At 39.6% G+C, this 24,450-nt stretch overlaps 1 protein-coding gene across 3 annotated transcripts in view; it reads left to right on the top strand.

Annotated features, from left to right (window-relative positions):
- The window catches only part of LOC149313703 (oxysterol-binding protein-related protein 6), a 118,953-nt gene that overhangs the window by 7,833 nt on the left and 86,670 nt on the right, over positions 1–24,450 (top strand). For all 3 annotated transcript variants that reach the window (XM_089519675.1, XM_089519674.1, XM_089519672.1), the window contains exon 2: positions 22,183–22,224. The gene's annotated coding sequence lies outside the window, so the exon portion shown is untranslated. The remainder of the gene's footprint in view (positions 1–22,182; positions 22,225–24,450) is intronic.

Below are 24,450 nucleotides of genomic sequence, written 5' to 3'. Positions count from 1 at the left end.
GATTACACATCCTAAAAGCACCAGATCCCATCTGATCTTAGAGGCTAATCAAGGTTGGCTGTGGTTAGTACTTGGATGAGAGACCGCCAATGAATACCAGATTGGTGTCAGCTATATTTAAGAGGAAGGAACTGACAAAACCATCTCTTGAGTATTCCTTGTCTAATAAAACCCTATGAAATCTATGCGACTGACATTAGTCAACAAAATATACACATACATTTTATGTGGTTCCCTCCTTCTTTTGGCCATGATGAGACATTTTCTTATAGCAAATGCTGTTCTGTAAGCAATTAGTAGCTTGAATAATGGTGAAAAGTGATTTGAATAATTGATAGCTTGTACTAAATGACATGGCAAATTAAAAACATTTGTGCAGATTACATTTAGAAAATCTTGTGAGGATGTTAACAAGCGAATGACAAAAGTGATTTTGAGATAAATCAACACTAAAATACCAGAGGAAGGTAACAATAGTTCATGCTTGTTGAATGTTTGCCACTTCAGAATTACAGATGCTGTCTGAAGTTGGAAGCTAAACAGGGTCAGCTTTGGTTAGTACTTGGAGGGGAGACTGCTAATGAATACCAGGTGCTGTAGGCTGTATTTCAGAGGAAGGAACTGTCAAAACCATATCTGAGTATTCCTTGTCTAAGAAAACCCTATGAAATTAATGGGGTGCTATAGGTTGACAAGTGACTTGAAGGCACATATATACACACAAAAATCCCAATGTATGAGCCAACATTTGCCTTTAGGATGAGTTATTCTGGTTCCTAAAGGTGAGTAGATTAGCTTGAGGGCCCAAACAGACAGGCTGCTTCGTGTCACTTTGGAGGTATGCTGTTTAAATGATGCATGTGTCCTAAGAGGCTGGAAGCCACGCCAAAGCCATGCTCCAGTCCTAAGGACTAGAATGCAGCTTTGGTGCAGCTTCTGACCTCTTAAGTTGCATGTGTCATTTAAACAGCCTACCTTCAAAGTGACTCGAAGCAGATTTATTTTGGCCTGTCTGTTCAGGCCCAGATTCTTGCTTTTTGGTCAGAAGTCAACTGGGGCTTTCCCTCTCCTTTTTCCTCAACCTGCTTCTGAGGAATGGGGGACCATAAAGAAAATTAAGATCCCACCATTCCAGCTGAAGAAAATTCCATGTAATGCAGTCACTCCATTGAATCCAGGCCATTGGGATTCACTGTTTCTAGTGACAGATAGAATGTCCACCTTGATCCTTCTGTTGCTGCAGAAGTCAGACCATTACATAAATTGCATAATTTGTGTGTATGGCTTCTGTGAGTTCATGTAAGGTGGTTACAAAATTTGCTGGGTTTATATGTCACCTTATGTAGACTGACAATGTGTCAATATGCTGAGATATAAACGAGCCTTCTGTGCTCTTATACAGCTACTTTCTTCATCCCTTCATATATGCTGGGAAATGAGTTAGGAAAATACAGCCGGTTTTCTGTTACATCTGAGCCTCAAAACGGGAGTAATTAATATATGTCCCTAAAGGTCTTGTTGGATTGCAATTCCTATTAGCCCTAGCCAACAGGGCCAAGGATGATGGATGATGAATTTCAGACCAACGACATCCATGGTTCACATGTTCTCCATCACTCAATGAATTAGAGTTAATTACTTACCAGACTGTGATGGCATGGTTTATAGTTGGCTTCCATATTCTGCCTTGTTTGAAAGTAACTAATCATTGCTTCTGGTTTGATGTTAGTTGAAAACTATGTTCAGTGGTGGCTTCTTAGTTTATTTCCCTACATACAGCAGGAGAAGGTGTCATGAAGATCATTCATATCTCAGCTTAGTCAATATTCACATGTGGCCACAGAGTATACTCCCCTATTATTGTGGATTCTTCACAGGAATTTGTTCAAAGCAGTGATCAGCCATCTTTTTGATGTCTGGTAATCATTACTAATTTTCTCATTAAAGATGCTTTGGTAAGTTTCCATGGAAATTTTTTCTGTTCTTTGGTGTAATCCTGTTTGAAATTCACCAGGTCATCTTATAAGGCTGGACTTTCCCCCCTAATTTAATCTATTTTTTCCTTCCTCTTTCTGGAAATGTCCACAAGTCCTACCCCCACCCCTTTCTTTGGACAACTTTTTATGAATGAGTTTTCAGTCTTATTTTGCTCCTCTGGATGTCTGTTTGAAAAAGGAGACAAAAAGCAATAGTTAATGCTAAGTTTTAAGAAATAACTTGAAAAGGTTAAGGAGAAAATTGGCCGGATTAAAGCCAGTGTGGCTTTGTGACGCAACACAGAAGACAAAGCTTAGCATAGATGAATATAAGTGTGGGAAAGTGTGCCAATCTGATGACTAGCATAAATAGAACAATTAAGATATTATGGAGAAAAAACATACAGTGAAATGAAAAAACAAGAAATATTGGCAGGAATCCTTTTATGGATGTAGCCGTAACATTATAACAATTAGACCAGTATTTTAAAGACATTAGCGTTTAGAACAATAGTGAGTTTTAGTAAGGATTAAAGGGTGTGTGCTCTTTATACAATGTTTGTTAGGGGATGGTTGTGAAAGTTAAAACTTTCCATAAGCTACATCATGAGGGGAATGGGAACACTTTACATCATAAGAGTATTGCTGTTTGTTTTCTTAGTATAAAAGGCTTTTGGTTTTGGAGTTTCAACAACTCAAGCGATTGCAAATGGATTTTTTGAATGTTTTTCTTCACTACTAGATGAATGAGAAACATCTGAAACATCTAATTCCTATTTTATTCTGTTTAAATATAGGCAGGTAGTATACAGTTGGATCCTGTATCCATGGCTTGAAAATGTTCACACACACAAAAAAAGAATTCCAAAAGGCAAACTTTCATTTTGCCATTTTATATAATAGATACCATTTTACTATACCATGGTATATAATGTGACTTGAACATCCACGGATTTTGCTATCTGGGTGGGGTGTGTGTGTGTCCTGGTACTAAATCCCAGAGGATATCTAGGGCTCATTGAAATGTGCATACTTATAACATTCCCACACAGTAGTAATGATGATCAGCTGTGCATCCAGGTTATATGTTCACACCAGTTCTGGAACAATCCTGACCCACAGGGGCCTTTGACTGGGGCAGCCCCCCCCCCCCGCTATTTTCCATGACGTTTCCTTGAAATACCGCAGCAACAGCTGGCACACCTCATGCACCTTACCTGCATCTTTGGCTGTTTGCCTGGACTGTGTTTGGGATAGTGACAATGGAGGCAGATAAGGTGTATATGATAGCAGCAGCTCCATGGAAGTCGACATGCGTGCAAACACCTGCTTGTCACTGTGCCACTCCAGGACTGACCCAGGTCAGAACTAGGGTCAGGATAGTATCAGTTTGGCCCTTGCTATCCTGTCTGCCTGCTTAGACACATAGACTTGCTGAAATAGGAAGGTCTTAATCTGCCACCAGAAAGCAGCAGATAAGGAGCATCCTCACGTCTCTATGGAGGGAGTTCCAAAACCTGGAAGCAGCTACCAAGAAGGCCTTCTGTGTTCACACCAAATGAACCTGAGAAGGTACCAGGAAGAGAGAAACGCCTCCCCTGAAGAACTTAGCGTTTGGGCAGGCTCATATAGGAAGATATGGATCTTCAAATAGCTTGACAAGCAATATAGGTAAAAATAAAACAACAACCCATGTTCTCAGAACAGTTTACAAGGCAAAGAGTAGAATAACATAAAAATAAAATAATTAAGACAGCAGATTCTGTTTAACGCTTAAGGGAGAACAGAGTTAGGTAGGTGTCTGAAGTTTCAAAAATGGATGCCACTGCAAAAATTTTTCTTTAATCACTGATGTTACCATCTAGCTTTCTTGTCTGGAAGGTATTCAGATTGCTCAAACTTTAGTGGGATTTGAATGTAATCATCCCCTTCCAAAATAATATAAATTCTTAATTTATTTAATGGTATACCTATTACCATGTATGGATGGGAGAAGTGGACAGTTAAGGAAGAAGATAGGAAGAAGATCCATTCATTTGAGATGTGGTGCTGGAGAAGGGTGCTGAGGATCCTGTGGACAGCCAAAAAGACAAACAAATGGGTCCTAGAGCAGATCAAGCCAGAAATCTCCCTGGAAGCCAAGGTGACCAAACTGAGGCTGTCATGCTTCAGACACATCATGAGAAGGCCATGCAGAAAAAACAATAAGGCTAGGAAAGGTGGAGAGAAGTAGAAAGAGAGGAAGGCCACATGCTAGATGGATGGACTCTCATTATATTAGGGAAGTCATGAGTATGAGTTTACAGGAATGAAGCAGAGCAGTGGAGGACAGGGAGTCTTGGAGATGTCTCATCCACAGGATTGGGACCAACTCGATGGCAGTTAAGAACAAATACAGAAACACAAAATGATTTGAGAGTACAGTTGTCACTTCCCTTGCAAAAACAGGATTTCAGGTTTTGTCTTTGTTAAATAAATCTTTATATTTTGAAGGAAGAAACTGCCTTTTTAAGATTCATCCCTGTGAAACCACCAGCTATAGCAAGAAAAATAACCAATCTCTGGTTATCCTAATGTGAGAGGACCTGTCCACATGTCATTTACAACAGTGAAAAGGACTGGAAACATCCAATAGATGTGATATAGAAAAGAAACAAAGTTTCAGGATGTTAAAAAAATATGATTTTTTAAAATTTAAAACAGCCCAACATGTTTCAGCCTGGGGATATTTTTATGATCCTAAAGGACTGTTAAAAGAAAAGAGGACAATACATGGGTAACAGTAATTCTAATTAGAAACAAATTACAGTTTGCAAAACCAATTATCTGTACATATAAATTAGATCAAATTACATATAAATTGTTCCAGGTTTCATATTTACAACATAGCATGTACTGGATGTTATTTCTGGATATGTGATTTGCATTCCAGCATTAGAAAATTAGAATCCTGTTGTGTGGGAGTTTTGTAGTGATAGTTACCAAAACTCTCTGTCAAATCATAACATGGCTGATAATTTATTTAGCATTTTTTTTACTACAAAGTATTTCATTGTATAGCCTCTCAGCTGTATGGAAACAGTTGTGGCCAGCTTTTTGTTTTTTATGTGTATCACAAGTTGAGTCTTCAGAGCAAGACATTGCCTCTGTGGTGCCCCCATTGCACTGTGTCCATGTGTGTCCTTCCTCACTAGCTGCCTTGTTTGCCTCTCATTGGTGGTTACTGAGCTGCAAAGCAGGCTGCAAATTGATGCAAAAGAAGCCAGTTATAGTGTAGCCTTGAACTTTACCATAGTCAGGCTTGAAAGGCTGACAGTATGCCACACAGACCTCTCCTTCCTGTGATAGGGAGACTGTCCACACCTTTTGGCAAACCTGTTAGGTGGTATGTAGTTGGGGACCAAGGGTGAGGCATATCAAAAAGCTTTAAGACCCCTTAAAAAGTTTGTCTGGGTTTGGTAACATTTAACTGTCTTAGCCAATACATTAAGCTGCCCCTAAAAGAGCACAAGTAGATAGGAACATTTCTAGGAGGGCACGGAGAGTGTGGGCCACGCTGGGCGACACCTCGGAGGGGGATGTCCACCTTCCAATGTGTACAGCTGTGCCTCTTTGCAGGTAGACCAGGATTGCCAGAGACTAAAGGTCCTGGGAAAGACCAGGTCCATGTGCCCGGAGGCACCAAGGAACCCAGCCAGAACACTGTCAGCACACCATGGCTAATTCCTGGAGGCCTCTCCACTCACCGAATGTCACCTGGGCTGATCTGGGACTTGTGAACAAGGCAGGTAGACTGGAATGACCAGGGACAAGACCAGTCCCTTTGGGGACCGCTCCACCTGCTGTTGGTGACAAGTAGACTGGAGCCTTTCTCCTCCATGGCAGCCTGATCTACTCCTGTGGGATCATTGCCCTTGTGGCTTGGAGTCTGGGGGTTGCAGCATGAGTTACCACTCTGGAGTGACACCAACCCCAGTGATGCCACTGCAAGTAGAGACTTGCTTTGTTTTTAGCCTGCTTACCTATTCCTGAATTTTACAAGAAACAGTTAAAATTATCCTTTAAAAAAAGAAATAGACACTTTTGGGCCGTAGTGGCTTCTACATTGGTAGGTTTTGAATCCATTTTGGATTTTAGTACAAACTTTAACAGAATAACCCAAATTGCTGAATCCTATCACACCAATAGATTCAGAAACTAGCCATATCTCCTTTCAAGTTCATACTAAAACTCAGACTGGATTCACCAGTCCATTGATGTGGAGTTACCAATGGCCTCTGTTTGTTGAAACTAATGAGAGTCTGTCTATTAAATAATACAGATAGAAAAGACCTTTTATACTGTATACTGTATAAGTGTAGAAATTAGAGGTGAGCATCAGAGTTGGCAAAGAACAGGTTTAAAAACACACAAGGTGTTATTTTGTTTAAATTGGATTTTTTTTTATGTAACCAGCTTGTTTGCATTAATGTGTAGGACACAACACCAATAAATCAGAAAGCTAAGTAGCAAAATGCAGTTCAGATGTTATGGCCACTTGCTTAAATAATCATTCTTTAAAAATGGTCTTTTAAAGCAAGTTGTTTTGGTTGAACTTATGTTAATTGAAGGATTTGTTTCTGTATGGCATTTCTTGCACTGTAAAATAATGTGATTAAAGGGGAACAACCAACACTCAATACCGGTCTAATAAATAACAACTGCTAATAATTTGTTAAAGTTAAAATGTTTAAATTCAAACAGTCATTGCTGTTCTAGTAAGAGGGTTGGAAAATAGCATTAATCGCCAGATTTTAAAATATATATTCAAAATATAAATAAAAAACAGGATTTTGTAAAAGTCATTTGGTTTAAAGCTTTAAATATGGTTTAAACCAACCCATCCTGATGAGCATTGTATACATATTACAGACTGCTACTTCTATTAAAATCAATAACTTCAATTCATGCTTGGTTTATGGCACATTCTGTTCACAGCATGCTGTGTATGGCAGAGAAAAGAAATCATTATTCTTTGAAAGGGAGAGGGGAAATGTGGGGTACTTTGAGGATGATTTTCAGGAACTTTTCACTATTGTTCTCTGGTAGAATCCAAAAAGATGCTTAACTGAACACTTACAGTGAACATTTTTTAAAAATGTAAACAGCTTTGTTTGTTTTTTAAATGAGAAGTGCTACAAAATATTAATAAATAAAATATTTAAATATTATCTAATTCACTGCGTTATGACTGTGGCTGATTATTGTGCCGCATCGTATCAGTCAGATATTTGGGTATTTTTATCATTGTTACTATGCAAAGTTAAAGAATTTTATACATATTCTTTCATCACACTTTATTATTATGTAAAGTTAATAATTTTATATATGTTCCTTTGGTTTACAAAATCTCATGTTTTATTTTATTTCAAGGATTTATATCCTGCCTTTCTTCCACAATGTTCTAGATGTAATCCTGATTAATACAATCATCAGTTTTATTTCTTTTAGACCAGTGCACTAAAATAATGTGATCAAAAACTGAGACAGTTGAAACACACTGAGGATATTCATGGTGCATAGTATGGTACATTTAAGCTTTTGTCTGTAAAAACAAAATATTCCACCTACAGAGAAGTCAGTATAATTGAATAATAATTAAAATGTATGCACATGACAGCTCTTCCGTAAGGACAGAAGTGAACAACATCTTTTGTCAGCTACAACATTCCATCACTGTGTGATGAAAATATATTTAGTGTCTCTTCTACCCCTCACCCCGATGCCAGTTGCTTATGCTGGGTTTTGCCTTGCATCCTGAAGATAGGACCTTTTTGTTGCAGTGGTCTTATCTTTCCTGAACAAATATTGTGAGGGCAGTTAAACCATTCCTGTATGTTCAGAAAAGCACAGAGCACAAGCAAGGTGGATGTTAACTGACAGCTAATATTACAGTGACTCCAATTACAGCAGTTGCTTGTGCTTTGGAAATACAGCTGACCTCCTGAGTGTTATTAGAGAGCAGGCATTCACAAGCCCCTTTTGTCTCTGCCACTAGCGTACGTTCTTTTGTTCTCCTGTCATGTTATAATTGTTTGTTTATTTCCTTCCGCATCAGAGCTTTTTAAAGGCCCTCTGCTTGACAATTTCTGCTTTAGAATCAATTGATCCTGTTGCCCATGAAAGGGCCTTACTAGTTATTATTTAATTGTTCACCCCTGGCAATTAAGTTCTTCTTTGTCAGAGAATACTTTTGTCACAGCCAGCCAACATCACAAAATGTTGAATAGTTTTTTGAGTTCTCTAGAACCCTTCATCAGGTTAGAAAAGTATATACAGAAGTAATCCCTGCTGCATTTAGTGAAATGCATCTTATCTAGGAGAATGTGGATAAGACTGAACAATATCCATTAAATTAAGTTTGACTAGCTGCAGATCAGGTTTCCACTTTCTGGAAAAAAGAAACAAATAATAACTAGTCTCTTTCCCCCACCTCCATTTTTGAAAATGCAAAATCCAAAAGTCAACAGGAAAAGCACAATATTTTTGGGAGAATGTTTGTTTATGTTACTTAACTGATACTCATTCATTTTGTGCATAGTACTTGGCATTTGTTGTGTTTGTGATCACAGTTAAAGTGTGTCACAGGCCACAGGTCACTATTATTTCTGTTTTAATGATGGAGGAACCAAAGCAGAGATTTAAATGTGGTTTGTCCAAGGCAACATAAATGAAGACAAAATGGAATGGGTGTATTTTTTGAGAGGGGGTTAGTTCTTCATTTTTTTGCATCTTCTGTGATCCTTGAAAATCTGAACTAGTAAACTGGAAGACCCCCCCAATAACAACAACAACAACAACAACAACAACAACAACAGTGTTTCTGATGATACCTGTTTCGCAGCTGGGGGAAATGGGAGTTGGTCAGGCTTGTCTCCCCACCTTCCGACTGGTGAGAGGGACCCCAGTAGGACTGTACTTAGAGTGGCTGCTCCTGCTGGTGACAAAAAAGTCTGGCTCAAACTGGCTGAAAGAAGCACTTCCAAGGAAGAAATAGCACTGGCCTTTTACTTCTTTAATTCATGTGTGAGCCAGTGTCATGTAGTAGTTTGAGTGCTGGACTGCAACTCTGAGGACCAGCATTCAAATCCCCACTTGGCCATGGAAACCAACTGGGTGATCTTGGGCAAGTCACATTCTCTCAACCTCAGAGGATGGCAAAGATTAATGGCCTCTGAACAAATTCTGCTAAGAAACTCTTGTGATAGTTGTGCCTTAGGGTTGCCATATGTCAGAAACAACCTGAAAGGCACACAACAACAATTGTTGTTGCTATTGTTGTTATTTATATGCCACCTTTTTCCTAAATTGGACCAAAGGCATGGGGATGGATGTCTGTTTATGTATCTTGCCCTGGTTCCAGTCCCAACTCTCAGTGGCCCTGTGACTTGATAAAGCCTGCTGCCCAGAGCCTTGGAAGAAGTACTTGATGGATAGAGATTAATAGTAACTGGAAGTGAGTGTGGGGCTTGGAGAAGGCCGGACAATTTTTACTTGCCCAAATGAGAGAAGGTGAAAGGATTGAGACAGGAGACTCAGCTAGGAGCTGGAAGGAAAGTTGCCCCTATTGTGAAAGGTGTGTGTCTTCACATCAGATATTCAGGAGATATCTGATATAGTACCTCCAGCTTGCAAAGTTCATTCCAATTTGTATTTCTAATAGTACTGTGACACAACTCATTATAATCCCAATACTGGTACATTATTTACATACTTTTGCGTCTTTCCCCCAAATTGGAACCAAGACAGGAAAGTAAAGTTTCAAGAGAATATTTTCTTCAAAGACATAGTTGTATTCTTGCTTTAAGAGCAAATTTATTTTCTCTGTAATGCATTAGTTTCTTTTGGAAGCACTGTGAACCCATAAAGTAAGGAGTTCCTCATGTTTTGGAAGACAGTATACACAATTCAGGAGGGATGACAGACATGGGAGGAAAGATGGTTGTTATAATAAATACCACTAAAGAGTGTGGTACTTGGCAAGTCTGTGCTTTGGGAGTGACTTCTCAGGTTTTATATCCCTAGAGTCAGAAGGCTGTAAGTATAAATCCATCCTCAATTCTTTCAGTTAGAATTAAAGGAATTCCCCCCCCCCCCCGCCCCGCCTTTTTAAGAGACTGGCAAATAATCATTATTTTTTTCTTTAATAAAATACAGTACTGGTTAAATAAATACAATGACTGAACTTTCAGGGAAATAGAGAAATACAATCTGAAAGAAGTATGATTAATTTGGAAATAATATGTGAATAATTTTCTTTGTTTACTCATTGATCTTATGATAGAACTCAGAAAAGGTGTTTTTTTTAAATAAAAAGCCAAGACTTCATTATTAGGTCTACATTTTTAACAGGTGTCTGCTGTGGAATTTGTGTAAGTGCTTTACATAATAGAGTACCTTTCCCTTTTGCTAGTATCTACAGTTTGAGTTTTGATTCTGTCTCTTTCAGTCTACAGACTAGGTAACAGATGGCTAAATGTGCAGTTTTCTGTCTATGATTTGCTGGTGTAAAATGGCATTTGGCTTAGTTATACGTAGTTACATGTTTCAGTAAGAGAAAAGGGAATGAATTACAGCTGTGTTTTTATTTTCGTTTTCATTTTTGTCCTATCAGTTGTTACTGGCAATAAACTACCATTTTTATCATAAACATTTTTAGCTGTCTCTTCCATGTGATAAGTTTCTGACAGCCATGTGCTATGTAGATAATGCTGTCAGATAATGCCAGGAAATCCCTCAGCAATCCCTCAGGAAACACTGTAACTTAAAATTAAATTGCCAAATAGTAGAGGGACTTGATGGTTTTAAATGACATATGACTTCTACCTCCAGACTACATGCAGTTATATAGTGACTGGCAGTTATTAATTTCTATCTGTGAGATGAGTTTGACCACATTCTTCTTCCTGGTTGACAGTTTTACAGAAATCAACAGTAGCCGAACTGGTATTTATTGTTGACTTCATAAATTTGTAATATATAACTCTAGGCTGGCTATTTTATTTTATTTGAGGATTATATTTTCTTCCTTATAGTCTTTTTCCTTGCCATATATCAGTTGCCCCATGTGTACTAGGTCCCACTTTTCATTTCAAAGTCTGTGGGATGGGTAGAAAGAGAAGAGGAAGAAAATGATGATATGCCAAATCTTTATTTATTTATTTATTTATTTATTATTTTTGTGAATGCTTGGGCTCTCATTTGGCTCATCCTGGCATTGAGTGAGGCTAAAGCAGTCAGGGGCAGTTGCTCTCCTAACATGACAGATTCACAATGGCAGAGTAAGCCAGAGGACTAGAGAAACATAGACTTTTGGCATCAGGTAGTGGCATCCCAACCCGGGGTGTCACCTGATATGGGTGGCTGGGACTTCTGGGGTTGGGGCCAAAAGGGCACTGCGCTGCTGCAGCATGTAGAATGGCACCATGGCAGTGAAGTGAGGGGTGCACGCAGCCCTCTCAGCAGCCCCCTTGGCATTTTGAGTCCCGTGTAGCCATGGCTGTGCAGAACCCAGAAGGCACTGTCCCGCTCCCCTCAGGGTGTACTACCCTACTGGGTAACATCTCCCTGGGGTGCCACCCGGTGTGATCTGCACCACTGTACCCCCCTACTGACCCCACTGGTCTCAGGTTGCAGCAGTATATTTGTCGTGAACAATGCAATAAACAAAGCTTGAGCTGGGAAATAATGGAATTCTGTTATAACTGATCCTGCTGTAGCCATATGTGCCTGTCTATAACAGGCAGGATAAAGAGCAGCTGCTTCCAGACTGCCTAGCTGATTTGGCCTTGAAATCCCATCAGCATGTCACATGGGGATTGTGGAATTTGTAGTCCAAAACATCTGAAGGTTATGTCCTCATGAAAGTGGTTGGGGTACATTTCACAAAGCAGGTTCCCCTTTATATGCACATATGTGATCTCTCCTATTGGAGTTGTGCTGTGGCGGATCAGGCCTGGCAGAGCTACAGAGCCAAGAAGACCCTGCTTGTTTGTGTCTCAGCTGGTGTGACTGAGGCTGGGGATTTCATTCCCAATGTACTCCTCCCCTATTCACTTGCTCTGCAACCCAGAAATGGGGACAAGGTGGGTGATAAATGTTGCCAGCCCCTGGGGAGACAGATCTATTATCCCCAGGAGGATTTCTCTTTTGAGAGCATCACAGGACAAGAGGGTTGTGTGTGTGTACATGCGCTTTCAGCATCGCTACCAACATAGGGTACCTAGATTCTGAGGACTATGGAGTATTGATAATCCAGCCTTGTTGAAGGGGCAAAGATACATGTATGTGCCTTCAAGTTACCTGCCAATTTATGGCAGCCTCATGAATTTCAATAGCAATAGCAAATACATTTCTATACCACTTATCAGTGCACAAGCTAATTGCCCCCAGCAAGCTGGATACTCATTTTAGCGACCTCAGAAGGATGCTAGGTTGAGTCAGCCCTCAGCCCCTGACTGGAATTGAACCCACAAGCTTGTGATTTGTGAGTGAGTGCTGCAGTACTGGCATTTAACCATTGCGCCACCAGGGCTCTTTTCATAAGGTTTCCTTAGACAAGGAATACTCAGAAGTGGTTTTGCCAGTTCTTTCCTCTAAAATACAGCCTACAGCACGTGGCGTTTGTTGCTTGTTCTTGACATAATAGCTGGGAGACCAAAGCATTTGTTTCAAATTGGCGTTCCTTGACTTAATGCCCCCAAGATATGTTGGACAGCAACCTCTATCATCTCCAAAAAGCATAGCCATTGAGGAAGGCCGATTTAAGCCAACTTTCTTTTTAAAAACATCATTCAGCCCCTAAAAATCTAACAGTGGGGTGATTGATGGCATCTTGACATTTAGCAGGGATGAACGTACAGTAACCAGGTAGAACTACCACTTGATGATAGCTGCACCTGCCTCAGGTTGTCAGCAGGCTCAGCCTCTTCTGGTGATATCAGTGCTGGAATGTAAAGTTAGAAGAATATTCTGCTTTTTAGTACAGGGTTTGCAAGTCCAGATGTTGCAAACAATTACTTATTCAACATTGGCAGTTACGTCTGCAAGGCTAAACTGGCATAAGACATATTATTGATTGGATGACAATACTGGGTTACTTTGACAAGCTCTGCACTGATGGAAGCTATTCAAGGGTTAAGCTAGGGTTTAGCACCTTTACTAGCTCCATTAGGCTAGAACCCAGAACAGATTCACACCGTAATGCTATGGGAGCCTCAACTGCTACTGAGGTGTGTCCTTAAAAAATATTTGAACAAGGTGTTTTGTCAACTGTCTCAACTAATTAACGTTCATGATTTCTTCCCCCTTTTCCATTCTATCCTCACAAGGATTTTGAAAAATCAGTTAGGCTAAGAGAATAGTAACTGTCCCAAAATTACCAAGTGAGGTTCATGGCATGTGGATATTTGAACCAGATCTTTTCCCCAATTTGGATTCAGTACTGCCCACTTCTATACCACACCAGATCATTTAAAAGAAGGAAATTATTTTTTTAAAAAAATCTTTAAAAATTTAAAGTAACAGTAAAAGTTCAGAATAGTGGTCTATAGTACTCTGAAGGCTAAGGAGCACATTACAGTGGAAATCAAAAACCTGCCTTGAATCCTGTTGTGGGAGAAAAGTGGGAAATAAATCCTTGAAATAAATAAATAAATAAATAAATAAATAAATAGGACAACATGAGAAAAATCCATCCACAGTCACCATCCCAAGGAGGATTAGCTTCTGCAGAGATATGGTTCTTATGTTTGTTTATAAAATAAATAAATGTGTAGCACAGAACATGTTGTTCTTGCTTAGCTTCTTGGATTTTTTTTCCAGGGAGCGTCTCTGCTACAGCAACCTTCCAAACGTCTGTGTTATGAGGTTATAGAAAACTGCCATTTACTTGTCCAGTACAAGGCTATTTCCTGTCTATCTGTAAGCATCAGAAACAACATTAAGTTTTTATGCAATTAGATTTCAAGACTCTCCTCATACATTAATAAGAGGAATAACTTTGCCTTTAGTTGTAAAATGTGTCCAGTGATTTTAGAAAATATATATATTAAGAGTGAGGTGTCTCACTGTTCAGCAATGTCTACACATTGTTAGATCCATTGTGGTCAAGTGGAAAGCACACAAGATTTACACTGAGAAGATCTCATTCAATCATGGGGTCTTAGTTATGACACAGACTTACATCTAGTGGTGTAGTTAGGTAATTTTCATCTTTGAGCATACTGTTCTTACAAAGGGTTCCCCTTTTCATGTGGCAATGTGTAAAACAGTTGGCCCTCCATATCCACAAATTCTTTATCCACAGATACAACCATCCACAGACTGAAAATATTAAAAACAAAAACAAAAGCAAAGAAAACCTTGATTTTGCCATTTTTATAATGGACGCTGTTTTACCTTTGTAATTAGTGGGACTTGAACATCCATGGATTTTGGTATCCACAAGGGGTCCTGGAACCAAGCCCCAGCAAATACCATAGGCCCACTGTATTAACTTACTTAAAAATGCATTTACCCCTTGCTGAATAGAGACCCCGAGTATCTGCCCTGACAACTCCATTATCTACTTCAAAAGGATGAGCACTATGAACACCAAGTATACAGGATGTTTTGTTGTCGTTGTATGCCCCCAAGTCATTTTTGACTTATAGCGACCCTATCATAGGATGTACACAGGATAAATTAATCGAAGACCTTTAAAAAAACAAACACTATTTGCCAAATCACACTTTGGGTTCTTGAATGAGAGGCCTCATCTGAATACCAAACCTTGACATTTCTGTGTGGTCTGAAGAGCAGGGAAGCATCTGTTCAGTCATCTTGACATCTCCTGATGTCTGTACAAATAATCAGGCAATTCAGCATGCAGTGGCCACATCTGGTGAGCCCATGATACAGCCTGATAGATATGTTCACAAATGCAGCCTCCACTCTGTCTGTCTTTATTAATTAATCAAGGAGTTATGACAGGCATGGTGAAAGAGAATCATTCCTGTTTTTTTCTGCTTTGATTCCTGCTTTGATATTCTGTAAGGCATCCCTGTTCAGTATGGTTCCCTGCAGATATTTTGGATCACAATCCCCATCTGCCACAGCCTATTTAGCAAGTGGTAGGATATGCTAGGAGATACTATTATTATTTTATTTCTACACCATTACTCCAGATTAGGACTCAAAGCAGTTTAGCACGATTTTAAAAAATTACTAAAATTCACAAGACACAAAAGTTAAAACACAGTTAAACAATCAGAAGAATTTAAAACCAGGTTAAAAACATACTGTATATCATTAGAGCACACAAACACCAACACAGCAATATTCAGTACATTGTGTAAAATGGGCCGCATATAAATCACTCATCAAATGTCTGTTGGAATAGAAAATTCTTTGCTTGTCTGTAAAAAAAAAGTAGGTATGATTCCAGTCTAACTTCTCTGAGAAAGTTGTTCCTGACCCTGGGAGTAGACACTGAAAAGGTCCTTCACCTGTGAGTCCTGTACCTGTGTGAGAGAGGGGCCTCCCCAGCAGATCTCAGAGAATGGGCTTGTTTGTAAGGAAGAATGTTACTTCAAATAACCTGGGCATGCGCCATATGGGACTCTAAAGGGCATAACCAACACTTTGGATTGTGCCTGGCAATGGATCGGCAGGTAATGGAGCTGTGCTCTCTGTAACCAGCACCAAAAGATCTTGTGTAGTAGAAAAGATCTGGAGGGCACCATATCAGGAAAGCTTCTCTAATGAGATCTGAAAATCATTAATTGAATCAAAGCTGTACATCTCTGTTTCCTTTGCCAAATATACCTTTGCCAACAGAAGGTGTCATGCCCCCTTAACTATACCCTCACTCTTGATTTTTCTTGCTTGTACCACTGTGGCAAAAATGAATTTGTACGGAGTGACTCTGTATGCAACTCTGAGGCACAATTTCAAAAGGTATTATCAGGTTGCAAGGGTATTTTGTGCTCAGCAATTTTTGTTCTGCTCTGAAGCCAAAAAACATCTCATGCTAGTTAAAACAAAAATTGCTGTCTCAGTGATATAGAGAAGCAGTCTTTGTAGTAAAGAATGATGTTAGGTCATCTTCTCTGAGGAGTATTTTGGCTTCTTGGCTGCAAGAACTCCCTTCTTGCTGAAAACTAACATTTTCACTTGGTGAGTGACAATAGGTTGTTAATAGAGTCTCTGCTCTAGCAAAAAAAGAATGCGGGGTTTGGCAAGATCTGGAACTGCAGTTTAGGCAGCCGAAAAATGTAGGAAAGTATTCCCCTTGAATATTATTTGAATTGTAGCCCAGAATGGTTCTGTGCAATGATGGAAATGTTAGCAAAGCTCTGCTCCCTAGAAAATTTAGCTACTTGCAACCAAAAACTATACTCAAGCGTCATCATGCAAGGGCGACCTTCACAGAGCCTAGGAAGGAAATCTCATTTGCCTGGATAAATAGGAAGGCTCACCCGAGTGGCATAACACTTGAGTGAATATCAACAGAGCAAATTCGATCAGCCCAGCTAACATGGCAAGCACCGGGACAACCAAGAGCTTGCGAGTGGCAAGTTACAAGTAAAGCAATTCTTATAACGCATTCACTGTAAAAAGTTACTTTTTGTGCAAGCAACGGTGCAGCAAAGTTGCACTTCAGAAAGAAGTAAGACTAGTGGGAATAAAGTTACTTCACTGGGCCCATAGGTAATAGATTCTTGTTAATTTCTACAGTTAATTTTCAAAGGACATTTTAGAGGCATTTTTCCAGTTTCTCCCCAAGTTTTACACCATTTTGTTATTGGTGCTTTGGAGCAGGATGTGGTGTGTGTGGAGGAATTAAACATGATTTAATTAATTAATATTCTCCCTTCCAATACAAATTGTTCTCAAAGCAGGCAAGGAAAATAATGTTGGACTGGGCAGGAGAGTCGGTTGCTCAAAACCAACTAATAGCCTTATCACAGGGTTCGAATCTCTGCTCAGCTGTGGAAACCCACTGCATGACCTTAGGCAAGTCACATTCTCTCAGCCTCAACAGAAGGCAAAGGCAAACCCTCTCTGAACAAATCTTGCCAAGAAAACCCTATCATAGGTTGGAAATGACTTGAAGGCACTGAGCAACAAATAGTGCTATAACATTTGATGAACAAAGTTCATATGATGAAGAGAGTTACAGTAGAAGAAGAAAAGAAGGAGCAGGAGGAAGGCAGTTTAACAATAAGAGAATGTAAGATGCAGCTAAGAAAGGAACATAGTGAAAACTCAACCCCATCAATTAAAATGTAACAGATACATTAAATACGTTACAAAGAAATTTTTAAAAAGGCAATCACTAGTAAAAACCTATGTCAGCAACAAGACAGCCTGAAAGCCAAACCTCTATCTGAATAAAAATATCTGTGCTTGTCAGCAGAATGACAAAAGAATTGGAGGCTGACTTTCTTGATAGGGAGTTTCAGAGTAAGGTAGTGATGTCAGTAGTTGCCTTTGGGATTTGTTTACTTGATAACATGTGATAACATTCCAGACCTTGAGGTCTGAAAATGGTTAAAGTTTTATATGGAAAAAACATCCATGCCTCATTAAGGATGTGAACCATAATTGTCTAGATTATTACTAATATATGTATTATGACCAATTCAAAATAATTACCATTATATTTAGAGTATAAAATACTTTGTTAATCCAGCATTGAAAGTATCCTGAAAAGGTTTGGGGAGATTGCAGTCTGTCTCTTTCTTACAAATTTACTAAGCCCCCGACTCCCCATTTTTCTTTTTTGGAATCATGAAAAGGCAAAGAAGCAATAGACCAAATCAACAATTGCTTACTCTCAGCTCTTCAGCCTTTCAAGTATGATATTGCACACAAAGGATGTAAAAGCCCCTTTTACACTACACAGTTATAGTGCTATGATTCCACTTTAGTTGCCATGGGAATATCTTATGGAATTGCATTTGCAATTTAGGGAAGTCCATTTAGTTGAGTGCCTCACTAAACTACAAACTCCAGGATTCCATAGGATGCAGCTATGGCAGTTAAAGTGGAATCATAGGCAGGATACAGACGGGCAGGGGAAGACGTCTTGGAGGTGTATTCTGCTGAATACGGAGCCTCCAGACCGCCCGCCCCGGGGGCATGGCTCAGGTGATGGGGCTTCCACATGGGGGGCAGTGAAGACGCCTCACCTGGGGCCGTTTCTGACCCGCAGTTTCCAAACCGCCACCTCGGAGGATGCTGCAAAGAGAGAGGCAGCTTCTGCACGGGCGGCCAAAAACGGGGCTTTTTTTTCTCTTTTGCCAGCTCAGCAGCGGCGGCAGAAAGCTTATGTGCACATTTAAAGCGCCCAAACCCCTTTAAAACTTTTTCCCCCGCCCTGCCCAAGAACAATGGTGGTCTCCTGCCAGCTGGTGATCAGCTGGTGTTGGCATCCTTGTCTGCTTGCACGTTGCCAATGTCACCAGCATCATGGATGCCTCCTCTCCTTTGGTCCCCGCGCTCTTGCTGAATCTGCAATGCACAGCCACAGCTGTCGCCGCTGCCACCGCTGTCCCCCTGCCATCCCCCATCACCTCCCTTGTACATATGTAAATATTTAAAGTTTTAGGGTTTTTTTATTGTTAGGTGAAAATGGCACAGGAATGTGTGTAGGGGTTCACTTTAAATTCCAAACTTTCCCCAATTCTAGCAGCGCATGCGTACATGTTGCTCTAGGGTTAGGGTTAGGGTTAGGGTTAGGGTTAGGGTTACGAGCATTAAAATAGAGTGCAGCTGTGCTGCAGCTTCCACATCTGCATGGCATCTGACGCTCTAATTAGAGCCTCGGTGCAAACTGCGCATGTTCCAGGACCCCGACTCATTATGCGACGCAGCTGACTCGGAGCTTTTAAATGGGCAACTTAAATTAGCAGCGTAGCAATTCTGGTGTACCGGTGCAGCAGCTTACAGACGGAGCTGCGCAGCTGCGCAGCATACAGAAAAGAAGCGGGGAAAAGCAGCACCTTTTTAATGCCGCTTCTTCCCGCTTGGGGCGTGCGGGCGGCGTGTTCATGGCGGCATTCAGGTAAGGGCCGTCTGAAGGCTCTACCTTCATGACATCATGAACACACCCCTTTTTGCCCGTCTGTATCCCGCCATAGTGATATAATTGTGTCTCATGGCAGAACTGGATGAGCACTCTGCTGTATTTCAGGGAATGCCATGTTTCAGAGGTGGGGATCCTGTGGCCCTCCAGATGTTGATGGATCACTGTTCCCATCAGCCCTTCCCCCATTTGCCATGGTTTCTGGGACTGATGGGAACTAGAGTCCATCAATTTTTGGAGGGATCCAACTGCCTGGTCTCTGGTCACCTGATGACAAGAAACTGCTTCGTGCCTTCAGAAAGAAAACATCTGTGTTCTCTTTCCATTTACCTGAGTCACTTCTAAAGTGTCTCATTATGTTCTATTTGAGGTCTCTTATTCATTGTTGCAGTTGTTTTTCTGTGCCTTCAAGACATTTCTGATTTATGGTGACCCTGTCATGACATTTTCTTGGCAAAATTTGATCAGAGAGGTCTGCCATTGCCTTCCTCTGAGACTGAGAGAGTGTGACTTACCCAAAGTCACCCAGTGGGCTTCAATTACTGAGTGATGATTTGAAGCCTGAGTCTTAATTCTAGTCCTAGTCCAACACTCAAATCACTATAACACGCTGACTCTTTTATTCGAAGCATCATCATAAGTCAAAGTCAACTTGACAGTACGTGACACCAAAAATAGTATGGAGATATAATTATGAGCCAATGGAAAATGTAGCACAAAAACTGATGCAGAAATAAACTGATTAGTCTTAAAGTTGCACAGAGACTCCTTTTTCCTTCCATTTCTTTGATCCTTTTTTTAATTGAGTGTAAATTTCATTTTAAGCTCCAAACATGTTGCAGCCTGGCAAGCATTTTACGTCATACCTACATGGGAAGCAATACGAATATTATAAACAGATAAATAGAAATACAGTTTCACTTTCAAAGGCAAGGCAGAAAACCAAACTTTATTGCCATTCCTGGCTGCCTTTTATGAAACCCTTAAACTTGCAGTAATCTATAAGGTTGTAAATCTCACTGGAGTTAATAGACTGAGAGTTGAAGTCTAGTTGTACAGATTGTAGACCCTTTATTTTCTGTCCACTTTTAGCAGTTAACACCCAGTGGTGATACATTGGAGCAGGGTGGGCATAGTGTGGCCTATGGGTCATATGCACCCGCAGGGTCCCCTCACCAGAACAAAACATTTTCCATTTCCCCCAGAAAACATTTTGTGTTCCAGAATGCCTCAAACTGACCTCTAGGAAAGTGTGGAGTGTATTTCCACCATGTTTGGAGCTTCTTGAGTCTTCCAGGAGTCAAAACAATTTTTTAAATTTTTTTCCAGAAAATACTTTGCCTCAAAATGACCCCAGATACCCACTATGTCTGCATATCCCCTAGAGGACATCCCCTCTCTTTATTTGTTTTATTTAATTTGCAGGAATAAATGTGGTGAGGTTGAGATCCTCAAAGGTCTCCGTAGGTGCTAATGCAGCTACATAACCTTCCAGAGTTGCCCACCCTTGCATTAGCAGAATAAAGCCTTGTTTACTAAGTTTGTTTGATGATCTTCACAAAACGCTTAATTTTCCTGTCTGTGCTTGGCAGCTGCTTGACATCTATGCTGTTGTGTTCACCTTGTCAGTTATTTAATGAATTCTGCCTCTTTTCTGAAATGTCTCTTGCTGTAGCTAGACTATCCAAAATAATACTAGGAAGGAGACACTATCATTATAATCTTGTTTTAAAGTAGGGAAAATTACTGTTCTATAATTACAGATGTTTTTGTTTTTGTTTTAACTTTCATCTCTCCCTGCTTCAACACACTGAATCCAGCTACAGTCTACTTAATCTTCTTTCTTCTTTGGTGATTTGTTTTCTGATCTATTTCGTAAGAGATTGCAAGGGATGTCGTATTATGATTATTACTAAAATTTCTGCAGAGTATTTTTCTTACTGCATCTGTTATTGTAATGGTAAATGAGTTGCATGAGCCAGGATTTTGGATCAGTTTGGGGACAGTCATTCTGTATGCTAAGCAAATGAATTAGTGAGTCATTCTCTCCTTGCAGACAGAGTAAGAAAGGAGGGACGCGAACCAGCATCTTACACAATTTCTTTTCTTGTTCTGAGTCATTTCTGCTTACCTCACTGATAAAAATAACATTATGCAGCTCAGGAATCTCGTTAGCATCCTGGCAAAATCATTTGTCACTGGTTATCATTTCTGGTAATGATGCAACGTGACTATAGAATTAGTTTGTTAGCAGTAAAATTCTATTGGTGTCCCAGTGGAAGCACTGACACCTAAAAAGACACCTTGGGATGTTGGTAAGCACTTGTACTGTATACTATAAAAATATAGCATTTGGCCATTAAGCATTCATAACAAACTGAACACTGGAAATGTTACTGTCACTACTTGATAAGGTACGGTATGTTACATGTTGCTCGTAATTCTGAGTTCAAAGTTACTTTCAAGGGATAATTCCTGAGAACAGACTGAGTACCAGTGTAATTCAAAGCACTGTGTGAAGCAGGCAGTTCAGTCTGGTCTATTGTTGTACCTGCTCTTTTAACAGAACGAGAAGTTTTCGTTGTGACAGTTAAATTGGCACCCTATAGTAAGGTCAAAAGCTGTTTAGAGCTATTCAGCTGTCAAGCCAGATCTTTGCTATGAAGGAATTTAAGTGAGGATTAGATTCTGAAGGAGACAAACAAATATAAAAAGTCAAGAAAGCATCATAGTTAAACGTAGGTAGCTAAGTAGTCAGAATCCAGACCAAGCAGGACAAAGAGGGTCTTACTCAGAACTGGATGCTAGGGCTTTCTTTCTAAGATATGGTTGGGATTTTGCTGGAAGTATTCAAGTTGTAGGGCCATTATGACTGTATTCAAGATGTAGTTTGAACAAGGGGGTGGGTGATCTGAGGAACCTGCCAGCATGTTACATTAACTTTTTTCTGCAGGTATCCTTCAACTTGGCGTAGTTAGGAAGGAATCATCCTCCAAGTAAACATACCATGAAAGGAAAGATATGAAATGCTACATTTAAATTGCCCTGTTTTAAGTGTGGTTCACTCTTCATTTCTTACTGTCTTTTGTGTTCTAGGTCTTGATGATTCTGCATGAAACTTGAAGTAAACCATGGCAGGTATGATATTCGTGTAACCGAGATTATGTTTCAGCTGCTGAAAAAACAAACAATGTAAAGTAGTGTCTGTGGTTCTGTGTCTTGTCATTTCTGACTTATGGTGATCCTAAAATAAACCTATCAGGGGATTTTCTTGGCAAGATTTGGTCAAAGGGGGTTTGACCTTGCCTTCCTATGAGGCTAAGAGAGTTTGATTTGACCCAGGTCATCCAATGGGTTTCCATGGCAGAGCAGAGATTAAAATTCTGTTAGTCTAGTGCTCAAATCACTCACTACACCATGCTGGCTCATTGCATGGTAATAAGTAACATTACTGTGTTAAATATAGCACTGTTGTTTTGATCCAGAATGTCATAATGTTACATGTAGAGCTCAAAACACTTTGGCCTCATTGCAGTGTGCTTTACTGTGCAGAAGGAAATCTGTTATTTTATCCACACTGTTGACAGTTACACTCGACCATGACTGCTATGTGGACACACTTCCCTGTCTGTGTATGTGGCTGCCAATACTGCAGCGGAATACACATGTGGAAACATAATATGCACATACATCTCTCATGCTGTCTACAGGCATATTTTCTTATCCCTTGTAAAATATCAGATATTACAGCATCTAAAATAATTTTTCCAGCATGGATGATGCATTACACAACGCTATTTATATTCTGCTCTCCACACAGAAAGTATTATAATTCCTTGTCAATAATTTTGTTAACTTCTTCATCATACAGTAAGCCATAAGTGATCCAAAGCAATCCATTTTGTCAATCAAGCTATCCAAAGGAAAGTAAAATGATTGATTTGGTGAGATCTAAATGGAAGCAAGACACACATTCTGAGACATTTGGTATGCTTTTATTGATCTGTTCATTTAGTCGTGACAAGGAAACAAAGGGCCTAATTGCTTGTTCTGTACTATTCAATATGTGTGTGTTTCCTAAAAAAATATTTAGTCTACATATGTTTTCACAGAGTGTATGATGTCACCAATCTCAGTATCCTCATATCCTCAGCTATCTGATGATAATAATTTTGGCATAATATGGCATATGATATCTCTTTCTTCCTCTGTCATAGCCTGTCTCTTTCTTATTATTCTCAAGGACAATTCGAATTAATTAAGAATAGAAAAGTAGCCTGGGTTTTAAAAAAGAACAGAAGTAAGGCCAGAATGTGCATCAATTTGCACTGATGAATAAATTAATTTAATTAGCACTGCTATTGCCACTTTGGAATATTGTAGTACTGTAATGAAAACTGTGCATATCCATTGCTCCATGCCAGTATTTTCCTATTTTCCTTTATGCTTCATATGGTATTTTCTTAACACCTCTCAACAGTGTTAAAGCCATGTAACATTCTATTTTCTTTTCTCTGTGTACATTCAATAACATTATCTTTAACTGTGATTTGGAAGAGAGTAAGAAATGGTTGGCATCTGCTAAAGAGCTTACATTAGTAAACAGAGTGTTGTAGAAGTGTATTTTGCAGTTGAAACTGAATATTCTCTGCAATCAAAACCTTGCTTTGAGAACTAAGTGATGATGGGGTCCAGGAGGAAAATGGTAGCCAAGACACTTTAGACTGTAGTAAAGTTTTTAAAAGCCATTGATGGTTTTAAGAGGAAAAGAGATTATATTGAAATTACATCGATTCTACAAATGCATCTTAGTGTTTTATTACACTTGTGTATGTATGAGTTAGCCTAATATCCCAAGAAGTTTTGGTAGTTGACTCCATTACTGCTTTTGTAAATCTCCTTGAAGGCTTAAAGCAGGTCCCTGTTTAAAATAAATTATGCAAGCTTTTGAAGCTTCAATGGCTTCTTTATTAGGCAAAGATGCTTGCCTAATCCCTAAACTACAAACTCCCAAATTCCATAGCATTGAGCCATGGCTGTTTAAGTGGTTTCAAAGTGCATTAATTCTGCAGTGTAGATGCAGCCCTAGACAGAGAGCACTGAATTTCTAAAGGAGACTCTATACTGTTACATCTGGAAAACCCTTTTGGTGCTGTATAGGTAAAACTTGGCAATGAAACAATCCCTATTCCTCATATGGTCAAGAGACACTTTAACATTATTAGAGGGATACAAATGATTGGGACTTACCTCTTTGAGGTTTTGTATCTCCAACAAAGGCAAAACTCTTTCATTCAATATAAATAGTCTTCTTTATGTTTAGGACAATTAATTTATACTAATTTTAGCTTACTTGCTGTTCAC

The sequence above is a fragment of the Sceloporus occidentalis genome, unplaced genomic scaffold (assembly GCF_023333645.1).
Source record: "Sceloporus occidentalis isolate IW3139 unplaced genomic scaffold, rSceOcc1.0.p SCAF_4, whole genome shotgun sequence".
Taxonomy (NCBI): Eukaryota; Metazoa; Chordata; class Lepidosauria; order Squamata; family Phrynosomatidae; genus Sceloporus; species Sceloporus occidentalis.
Note: the sequence above shows the minus strand (reverse complement) of the source record. Positions and strands in the feature narration are given on the sequence as shown.